The following is an 11,600-nucleotide window of genomic DNA, read 5'->3' as shown; positions in this document are numbered from 1 at the left end:
ACAAACACTGTGCTAAAGAATGTGTTTGTCTAGAATATGGAGACACCGTGATGAACTGGACATGTGGGTTAAGACTCTGGTGTGAAATTTTGCTTTTGTTTGTTTGTTTGTCTTGCAGGTTGCCATCACGAAAGCCAAAGTGGATTTCTCCGGGGTGGTGTGCCTGCCCCCTTCCGTCATTGCTGGAAATGGGCTGGACGGAGGAGGGGCTGGCGAAAATGATGACGAGCCGGTGCTGGTGTCACTTTCGGCGGCCCCCAGCCCTCAGAGCGAAGCTGTTGCCAATGAGCTGCAGGAGCTCTCCTTGCAGCCCGAGCTGACCCTCAGCCTCCACCATGGCCGAAACCCCAACCTGCCTCCCCTCAGTGAAAGGAAGAATGGTAAGTGGTACAGTGCACTTGTGTCTCCTGACATATGTCCTCACTGAGGAAGTACTGGTGGTGTAGTCATGGTATGTGTTCTGATGACAGGGTTGCTTTTTATTACTTCTTACAGTGTTTTATTTGTATGAAGAACTAATAATCTAGAATTGACAAAACTGATTTACATCGTTTGATGGGAAGGATTGATGTTACTGGCTATGGAAGTTCCAGAGAGCTCCAGTGACAAAGGCTTGAGTTTATTGTTTTAGGTGAATGCCAGAAACAACTTTCATGTGCTTTGTGATGACTAAAAGTTGTGAAAAGCTGAGACAGTCAAAGGAAGTATTAGCTCATCTTCAGGCTATGGCCATCTGTAGATTTTTCTTTGCCAACTTGGTCTGCACTTACCAAGGGTGAGTACCATTCTCACTGCACATGTCTGAAAAGTTTTGTCAGACTTGTTAGAAGAAGGCACAAGACCTAGAGTTAAAAACGAAATATCCCAGCAGGCCTTCTAATCCTAGAGTGAGAATGACCTGCCTATGTTTCTCGAGCTACAGGTACCTTATGGACAACTATGGTATGAATACCTCTGTTTGGGGAATGACAGTGGAGTGGCAAAATACAGGGTCTCTTGGTGACCAGAATTTCTGTTTATGGAAAAACGTGAACTGTCTGAAGCTGAGGGCTCCCATGAAAGACAGTGTGTTCAGCCCCATGCTGTGACTGACTGATGAAACCATTTGGTAACTGGTGGCTTCTGTTTGGGGATTCCTCCTGGTGATCTCCCTTTACTCCAGCCTCTGCAGTATCTGTTGGTGGCTCTTGGCAATATGAAGGTCTTGCTAGAGTCTAAATTCTTGCTATCAAGCTCACCTGCAACATACTATGGATTTGAGCATGGTTGAGTCCTGGTGCCTTACAGTGTTGGGCATTATATGTTGCATTATATGCATTACATGGAGTTACATGGCACAGCATATTAGAAATGCTGGGGAGCTTTGGAGTGGCTTTATATGAGAATGTAATGCTTATGGTAAAGTGATTTAGAATATATGAACTGTAGGACAGTAGTTTGGATTGGAGTGATACCTCACTTGATATGCCTGGTTCTTTACCTCCAGAAACTGAGCATGCCCTTCTCTCAACAGCGTATCAGTGGTTTACTAGTTGGAAGGATTAATTAACTTCAACCTAGAATACTGCTTTTAAGAGGATAAAAAAGAGTTTCCTCATTCATATACATTATACCATCATTATGTGATTACAGTTCTGTTCGCAGGCCTTAAAAATGGAGAAGCTGGAAACTGGAAAAAAAAAAAAAGGATGAAAAGCTTCTAATCTTTAATGTTTGCAGTCCTCTAAGTATGAGATAAACGTGATGGTGGTAAATAAAAGACAAGAAATGGGAACTGGGCATTTTGTAGTTATGAAAACAAGGAAAGATTTCAAATTAAACTTAACTGGGTAGTTTTGAAGGTGATAGAGGGCTTGAAGGCAGCATGGGAAAAACATACCAACCTTTGTTTCCAAAATGTGACAGCTGCCCACCTGAAGGTGACTTTGGGAATTTACTGGAGGCAGAGTTCTTATCTTGGTGAATAAGACATCATTAAGGGTCCTAAGTTGGGAAGAAGCAGTTTATTCTTAATGCCACAGGGAAGGCATAGTAGTGTTGGGAACAGATAATAGTATCTTTTTAGGAAAATGAAACTTGTAGCAGCACTTTGAATGGATACGAGCAGGATACAACAGCATTTGTTATGGTCAGAGGAAAAGATATTCTGTTACAGAAAATACAATCTTTTGATTCATTTGTTTGGATAGTTTAAAAATTGGTGCATTGGGAATATTTTACAGAAATAGATGATTTTCTTCTATCAGAATGATGTTATTTTTATGGACTCAACCTTGAAGCTGTGTCATTGTGGGCTGCAGATCTGCTTGACTGCAACAGGTAAAATAGAGTTGAGTTTAAAAAGTATTTGAAAAGTAATACCTCCGCCCATACCTTTTGCCAAAGAAAATTAGGATATTCCCGGAAATGACTCATTAGGTGGGTCTCTTCAGAGCTGATTCTTTATCAGGGCTCAGCACAATAGTGGGAATTTTACTGCTGGAGGTGTAGCTTTTCAGACAAGCCATAAAGTCCAAAGTCCCTCATGTAGACTACCTGAATAGTCCTTATTTTCAGAGGTATACAACGCTCTTTTCTCCTAGACTGCAGTATGTTGTTATGTGTTGTTTGCGTGTACATTCATTAAAGTATTGTGGGACAGAAAAGTGCTGTTGAAATATGGTCATCTGCAAACTGTCACAGCATAAAAGGAGTCTTGGCTTAGTGAGCTGTTGAGAAACATAGCTGATGCATTTTGAATTAATAAATGGGAACTTTTCACTTGAAGTAGAGGTTGGACAGCTGTTGAAAGCTGTTGAGCTTGTTAAAAGTCCTTTTTTTAATATGGTCTATCTTTGTTGTTGTGCCTTTGGCTTCAAACACGTTAAAAAAACCTTTAAGTGAGATGACAATCTGCTTAAACATTTGAGCAATCCAAAGTAGTTGTAGAAACATATCTTGTGCAGTGAAACTGCTTCTGTGACAACCTGCCAAATTCAAGGTATGAGGAAGATTCAAGCTGAGTGGCAGTGGGAGGGGAGGAGATGGTAAACAGGAGACTGGCTGGAGGCTGCCTATCTGTGTCAAAGGGTCTCCTGTTTGCCGTTCTAGACAGGCATTGCTGACTCACAGCTGAACTAACTAGTTACTCTGAGTGCTTCTAACAGGTTAACCCTTTGTGTAACTTTTGCTGACAGAGGCTTTGTTTATCTGTAGATGTCTGTAGAAAAATATTGCATGGATTTGTACTGAATATGTTACTTCTGGTCATGGTTCTGGAACATAAATCGCTAGCTGAGTTAAAATAGAAATCCCTCTGGCATGTGAAGCATCATGGAATTATGTATCCCATGGGGGAACTGGGAGTGCAGTCCTGTAGGCACATGCTGCCGTATGTCCTAGAATAGTGGATTCCTTTTTTTTTTTTTTTTCCCCTGGTCTTAGGGAACTGAAGAGCAGCAAGTGACAGTTTCTGGGGCTTTTCTTGTTAGCTTTGTTTTGTTTCAAACCCAATCTCCTCATATTTTTCTTTCTTATCACAGCTACACATTATGTATGTACCTACAGGAATAGGTACACCTGGATACATGGGTGTGAAGACCTTAAATGACTGAATAGTTGTTATTAAGTTACACTAAATTTAAATGCAATAAAAGCTATTAAGGATATTTGTGAAGTACTGGAACATAACAGATAGATAGGAAACTACTAGATGATTTTTTTAAGGTCCCTTCCAACACAAACCATTCTATGATTCTATGAAACACTTTCTTGTCACTTCAGTGGAAAGAATCTTTATGTGGTAAGGTGTTAGTAAAATATTTTGACACAATGATTAAGTTCTATCCAGACATCAAGCTTAATGGAACATTTAAGGTGTAGTTATTTAATTTGTGCTTCACAGTGGATTTTCTACCCAAAATTCACATTCCTTCTCCTTTTTTTACCCATGTACATCAAGGCCTCAACTTTCTTTGACTATGAGAGATTACCTAGGACTGACTCATTTGTTGCCACACAAGCCAAAAAAAAAAGGTCATTACAGAGTCATCTGAAGCTCTTAACTGTATCTTGATTTTTCTCGGTCACCTATACTAAGATGCCAAGATAACTTTTCCCAACCCTTAGGGCAGGGTTAGAGCAAGCCCTTGATGAATGTGGTTACAAACAAAAGGAGAAAAAACAGGTGACGAATGTACAAGTCTTAAGTAGTTTGATCATTTCTGATCAAAGTTCTCCTTTTATTTAACTTTGAAATTATTATAATTGCTCCACTACCTTATTGACCCTCTCTCTTGACCCATTTTCTCCAGATGAATTCATAGTTATCTTTGTCCAGAGGTCATGAAAAACATTGTCAGAAACCTACAACAGTCCTGGTTTCTTCTCACTGTAAGCTTGTTTAAGATGAGGTAACATTCTTTCGAATTAACTGTTGCATTTTATGATTACAGGTTTGGACAAAACTTGTACCAGCTTGTCAATTTTTGGGGTTTCCTTGATCTGGGATGCTTGCCTTCTACAAAGTACCATATGTGCTGGGGGGAAGGAGACTAGTTGGAATGTGTGGAATTTCGGTATGGCTTGAAGTCATGTAACAGGCGTGTGGTTTAGGTATCAGAAGGTACTCCTGTTACTGTAAAGACCAAGTGCTGTACAAAACATGGGATTAGTTGTTGCCACATAAGCTGAGATGAACTTTTAAAATGGTTCTAAGGAGCTAATTTAGTGTCTATGTGCCTATGTTCATTTACTGTTAAAAGACAGGAATAATATTTAAAATGTTGATTAGGGCACCTTGTTTTATTTCAAAGAATTGTGTAGATGATTGCTTGTGTAGTACTTTTATTAGGTTACATGGTCCTGTCTCCCTCCGCTTCTTTTCCTTTCCTATCCTGGATTGTCACTACATTGAATGCAGTTAGATTCAGGATTTATTTCAAATATAACTTATTACAGTGATTTTGCAGATTTTATAACTATCTGCTTGCTACTGTGACTTTAAAAACATTGATAATGTTTTCTTAAAATTATGTCATAAACTCTCCTTTTTAAAAGTTAATGTTGTGACTTGTGAACTCATTTCAGAAGTTAGGCATGTTTGCTTATCAACAAGGGTGGTACTTTATGCCTGAGAAAGGGTTTTAAAGAGACAGGATTATTCTGAAATGATTTTGAGGTGTGATTTTTTTTTTTTTTTTTTTAATTGTTCTAGCGTATGTCCAACTTCTGGAATAGTGTGACTCAGAGTTACATTTAATTACCAAGTGGTGGTTACTTGCCTCATCCAGAACTCACATGTGAAGAAGATTAAGTCTGTATTGTAAGAAAAGGATCAAGACAGGAAATATATAGCGCTCTCTCTGATCTGTCCTTCACATACATTCCAATGAGGCTTGCTGTTTTCTCTTGTGTGTGAGTAAGTGGAATGGTTGGTAGAATAAAAACAACCAGTCTATCTTGGATAGATTTGTGTTAAGAGACTTTATGTCCCAGGAGACTATAAATTTAGCATGCTGTCTGAAAGTTTCTGATAGAGCTATGAGATTCAGAGCATGATAGAAATGACTGGCCTGTTACTGATGGGAGCTACTAAACAGCTGAGAAGTGGTAATCTCTTAAAATATTTAAAACAAACTTTTAAATAGTGATGGGGGAATAGTTGAGCTGGAAGAAGTAATGCCAAAGCCAGCTTTAATGTGGTGGCTTTAACAAGTTAGCTCTCAACACAGTTTTTTTTTGCTCCTGATCAAGTTAACAAATCACTGGTTTATAATATTCCTCTCCCTTCTGTTTCTCCTTTCTAGTTTCTCTCTTATTTCGTTTTGCATTTGAGGTTTCGAGTTTCAGGGCTGATGGATGAACATCAGACATACAATTTGATAGCTATTTAAGAAAACATTCCTTTTTCATGAATTTGTACGACTCGCTAAACAAGTCAGGCCCAGATCTGGGCAGCTGTTTTGTCTGTGTGAGTACAGACTTCTGTTGCTGGTTTTGATGTTTAAAATATTAAGGGTAGTAATGGGGAAAGGAAGTCTGGTTCTTTAAAGGGAGAATGCGATTCAGCAGGATTCTCAGTCTGTTCTACTTAAACAATGAGTGGCTGCTTCATGCAAGAAAGATTGCACGTTTCACAACAGTCAATTGCTGCTAGTACTGAGCAAACTGAATCCTAGCTTTGCATGATAGCCTGCTGCTGGAATGTGTGGCTTTCCTCAGGAAAATTTCAAATTTTCTATAATTCATTTATATTGGGCTACTATTAGCCACTTCTGCAGGCTGTAACTCTCCTTCTGTCACGATCAATACATTACTGCAAAGTATAATGAAGTTTCTGTCAGAAGACATTTGGTAGCGCAGTCTTCGTCTTCCTTGCTGGTCAGATAAGGAATATCCTGGTTAATACTTTAAATTTCATCTGCCTGTTCATGGTCACTGATAATGCATGTGTACATACTTCAGGGAGTTAAGTGATGTTCTTGGACACTGTAGCAAAGATTTCCTTTCTACTTGGCTCATACTGCTTCTCCCTATACCAGAAAAATAAGTATACATTCTGTTGAAAATGTTTTCCTTTGTGATTGATATGGATATTCAGGGTAGGTGTTAGAGTGATTTATTTCTGTCACTAGTGTCTCTAAATTCTCAGAATACAGTGTACCACTGCAGTTCTTTTCCATAAGGATTGCACAGCAAGAATGAACATTTAGGCCTGCAATTTCTGTCTAGTCTGACTGTGAATCTAGGACTGCATAGGTGGTGGTTGAATATGAGAGAAGCCCAAATCAGCTGATTCTTGTCCTTTTACGAAACACTACTGATGTAAAGAATATGGAAATCAGATAAATACTACAACATCATCACTGTAAGGGATTTTCCTGTATTGTTTAAAGCTGCTGAAAGAGTTTCTGCTGCCTTCTTTGAAGCCCCAGATGTGTTTGTGTGGGGGAAGGATGAGATGATGTTAAAACCTGCCATACCCTTCTCTCAGCTGTCGAGCAGCTGTTGGGGAGTCCTTGCATCTGAGTGCTATAGAAGCCCTGAAGGTATTTAAGATTGGAGAGGTCAGAAAACAGTGCAAAAGCAGTTTTGCACACCCAGTTACTCATCTTCATGAATACTATTGTGGCAGGAGAGAGATTCTGACTTCTGCAAAGGGGTATTAAATCTAAAAATTGGTCTGTATCTTTGATGCAGAGCTCAATATACTTTTGGGCTTGGCACAAATATATGCAGTTACTTACTTAGATGACCTAATGAGAAATGGCTATGAGCCTTGGGGAAAGATGGGGAATAAGGGAAAGCTGCTCTGGGGACAGAAGCATTGGAATTAGTTTGTTAAGATAATTAAATTATCTGTTGGGCAAATTACTTGAGACTCTTTAGAGACCAAAATTGAATTTCCTTTCTGTTGGGAGCTAGAATCATCTAGTGAGGAAAGGCTTAATTCTATTTTTATCTTTTACTCAATAAATACTTGACTATAAAGGTTTTGTCAACTCTCCAAAACCATCTGAAACTAATAATCTGTATATGGGGAAACATGGTGCGCTTTTTTTTTTTTTCCCCACCCCCCAACCTCTAGACAGGTTGGAGGGAGGGTGTGATCCACAATGGGAAAAGTCTAAAGGAGAAAGAGTGGTTAGTTTTTTGTTGTTTTTTAAGAAACAGATGCTACCATCTATTTGGAAGAAATTCCAGTCCTTTGTTACAGTAGCTCAGGTTTAGTGGGCAGCAAGAGGAGTTCATAGGGATACAGGAATAGTGCAGTTATTAAGAAAAAGGACTGGTAAAGATCGAAGAGTGGCGACTGATCTATCAGCAGGATGTGTATGTTTTTGGCCGCGTTGTTTCAAAGCTGAGGATGTCTGCATGTTTATGTTAACACTGGGTCTCCTTGCCCTTGGAATGAAATTGCCTCATCAGCAGAGCCCCTTAGGGGATTGAGAGTCTACCCAAGACGTCATCCTTCTCTTTTAAAAGGGGAAAAAACTGCCAGTTTTAGTGTCTCTGACCCCTTCCTCTGCCCTCCCTTACAGAGCATCAAGGGGCGGACCTTCTGCAAACTACACATCTTGCATTCTCCTTTGAGTATTCATTTTTCTCCTAGCAGTAATTTGATTCTGGGCTGTTCCAACTTGCCTGTAGTGAATAAGCAGAGAACTGCATGTTGAAAGGCTGAGTTTTCTCAGTAGGCACAGTTTTCATCATGTAAGGATGAGAATTTTTTCAACTTTTGAGCAAGATTAAAGTTGAGAGGTCCTCTTGGATTTTTTTTTAATGTATTTTTATCTATATATATATCTATATAAAGAGAGGTCTTTAAGGGATTGTAGCTGTTGAGAAAAGGATCAACATGACCCTGCTGGAACCAGAAATGCAGATGACAACACTCCAATCAGGTATCACCCCAAACATAAGCCATGGGTAGATTTTGCTAGTGAATCATGGTTGCTGAACTATCTAGGGAGTACGAGGAGGCTATGTGGCTTTAAATGAAGACAAATTAGAGCTCTGTGGTAACTTCATGTGCAGGTGTTAGATGGATGCTAGTTGGTTATTAAATACTGATCACTTTAGAGCTTCGCCAGATAAGAAATTATCTTTCTGTTCATCATTTGTTGGTCCCTGGTGTTAAATTTAGGTGCCTCATGAAAATTAGAAAATCCCAGTCAAATCTAGGACTTGTTTAGCTTTGGCTGATTTATGCAGCTTTATTGGTAATTATTTTTCGATGAAAGATATTCTTGATACTTTGGAGAGATTTTAACTTGTGCATTTTGGGGAAAACACTTCAGCTTTGAAAGTTCCCAATAAATATTTTATATCTTGAAAGACTGTTTCCTTGAGAATGAAAACGGTATTGTGTTTATACAATTTTGTCCTAGATACTGTGGTCTTTTTGTGATACTATGCTTACCTCTTAGATATGTACAGAGTTGCATTTCTGCGTGTAAGACACGCTAGAGTGAGAATTATCTGTTGATGACAGTATGGTGTACTTCTGTAGAGCATTTTTATCTGAGGCTTTAGAACATTCTGTAGTCACGAAACTTAACAAATATGTATAGATATGAATGTCGTTCTATGGACGGGAACAGAGACTGACTGTAACCTTGCTAAGATTTGACCGCAAACTAGTAGTAGCCTAGGAGTTTGGGTTTGCATTTGTGTACTCTTAATCTCTTGTAGAGTGTTGCCTGAAAAGCAGAACACACGTAATGCCAAAAACGTCACGACAGATTTGTTTCTGAATGTTAGATACTTTTTATTTTCCTCCAGTAGTGACTTGGAAAGAGACAAGTAAAACAATAACTTCATAATTTAGTATCATCTTCTTCAGATTTTTTTTTTCCTGAATTTGTGGCACTGATTTCCCTATCTTAGAGTCTTATGTTTTGTAAAATATCTGTGAAGATTGCGTATGTCTATAAAGACCTTGTATGACCTTTATTTTATAGTTCTGACATATGGTTGTGTTCTTTGTTGTTTACAGAGAACTGAAGTGTGCTTTTCCACCTCCTGTTGTAGATAGGCAAGAAAGGTGTTATGGCAGGGCTATGTCTTACATGGAATACATCGTTTTTGTCTCAATTCAGAAGGGTGTTTGGACAAAATACATAATTCTTCTAGTCATAGTCTTGCAGTCCGTCAATTTTAGAGGTAGGATTTAGACATTAGCAAGGTGTTTGGTATTGAAGAGGACGTGTATGGCAAGAAAGTATCTAATCTGTCTTTGTTGTAAAAAAATGATTTTTTCTTGATATGACAGTTGTTACATAAAGGCCCAAAAAAAGATGTTTTCTAATTATGTTAGTTGTTTTTGCAGACAAGGAAGAGCCATGGAATTTACATTTTGGGGTTCTTGTAACTGAATTTGTGCATGATATTCTGGGGAAACTCACAGAATAAAATAAGACTTGTTAAAATTGGGGAAGCAGCCCTCATTAGTATTACTTTTTTCAAACTTAATTTGTGGCTGTGTTTCTAGTTTCTTCCAAATGATGAAAACTCCTGAGGCTTGCATTTAATTCTTAGAGTGAGAGTTTCTCCCACTAAAGAGTACTTGTATGTAGCTTTCGCTTAAGTCAGCTAACCCTAGTCCTAGATTATGCAGTGGCGTTTGGCAATGAGGCAATTTCCTGGCAAGCTTAGTTTACCTAATGAGGGATACAGATTTACTGCACCATCAGTGGCAGCTCTCTTTTCTCCTGGATCAACCACTGCTGGAAAAATATTAAGCAAGAAGCAGGCAAATGTTAACATAGATGGATTCCCAAGATTGGTAGGGAAATTAGGCATGACAACAAGGTGAAACCATGTGCATAGTGAGTTTTAAAGATCAGTCTTGAATAATGGAAGTGTATTACAAGCTTCTGGATAAGAAAAAAGGCTACTTGATACTGAGACCAAATTGTTAAACTTTTTTTTTTCTAAAAAAATTAATAGTGACTAATTAATAGCTGCTACTGGTTGCTACTGTTATTTGGCTTAGTTAGGTAATTAAGTTGTCTGTTGGGCAAACTACTTGAGACTTTTTAGACATTGAAATTGGTCTCTTGTTAAGAGCTAGAATCATCTAATGAGAAAAGACTTCTCAAGGCTTCTTGGTCCTGATGTTCATCTCCAGAAGCCCTGCTGGAAAGATGCAAGCTGGAAACAGTTGTTTCAGTCAACTCATCAAGGTTTATGAACAGTCACTGAAGAAGTAGAAGAATCATGGCCTAAGCTGGGTAAATAAATTATGCTGGTAGACCTCACACAGCTTGCACTCCGCAGACCAAATGTTCTTAAAGCATGCAGGTCATAGGACTGTGCTTATTTAATGCTTGGGTACTAACAGGTGTCCATTCAGGAAGGAACAGTATCTGAAACTGTAGCTGACATACGAAATGATGTTTGTATTCCATGTTGGCGGGCACATAAAACGCAACATCTTTGATACTAAAGATGAGAAAACATTCTTAATATTTTAGAGAAAGAACTGAGGGGGAGAATACAACTTCATTATTCTGGGGGCATAATAGCTTAAGCAGGGATGGAGTATTTCTTCAAACAAAAGTGAAGCAGGAACAATGTGACTAGCGAGATGCGCATTGTATTAACTAGAAAAAATTAAACACACCCATCAAACTGAAAAAGGGGAGAGTAAAAAAAAAAATCAATACAAGAGATGACAACTGAGGAAGAAAAAGTGAAAGAGAAAAATCAGGCTGAAAAGACATTTCAAAAAGGCTGTAGACCTAGAAAAAAAAATGGTGAAAATAAGAGCAGAAACTTAACTGCTGTATTTGAAGTCTCATTGGACTACTGAAGTTGTTTGAAGAACTATGGTATTACTGACTCCGTCATTCAAAAAGCAGCCATACACAGTGAGGCAAAATTCTACTTTCGTATTCAAGAAGACAGTTTTGGAAACAGCCCTGTGCCAGTGTGTGTGTTTTCATTCTGTTGAAAATTAAGTTCATGTGCAGGTCTATCCATACCAAGTTCCTAGCAGTGGGAGCTCCCTCATTAGTGTTTTTCTCAGAGTCACTTGATCCTTTTTGCTGCCTTGACTCTTTCAGCATCTGACTCATTTGTTTTCTTTATATTTATTTGCCGATTCCAAAAGCTTA

The 11,600-nt window shown here is 38.5% G+C and overlaps 1 protein-coding gene across 1 annotated transcript in view; it reads left to right on the top strand.

The window, feature by feature from the left end:
• The first annotated feature begins 366 nt into the window (after positions 1-366).
• MRTFA (myocardin related transcription factor A) overlaps positions 367-11,600 on the top strand; it is a 79,074-nt gene continuing 67,840 nt past the window's right edge. Inside the window, exon 1 of the mRNA XM_065629757.1 lies at positions 367-380. The gene's annotated coding sequence lies outside the window, so the exon portion shown is untranslated. The remainder of the gene's footprint in view (positions 381-11,600) is intronic.

This window comes from Caloenas nicobarica, chromosome 1, assembly GCF_036013445.1.
Source record: "Caloenas nicobarica isolate bCalNic1 chromosome 1, bCalNic1.hap1, whole genome shotgun sequence".
Classification (NCBI taxonomy): Eukaryota; Metazoa; Chordata; class Aves; order Columbiformes; family Columbidae; genus Caloenas; species Caloenas nicobarica.
This window is presented reverse-complemented; position numbering and strand designations above follow the sequence as displayed.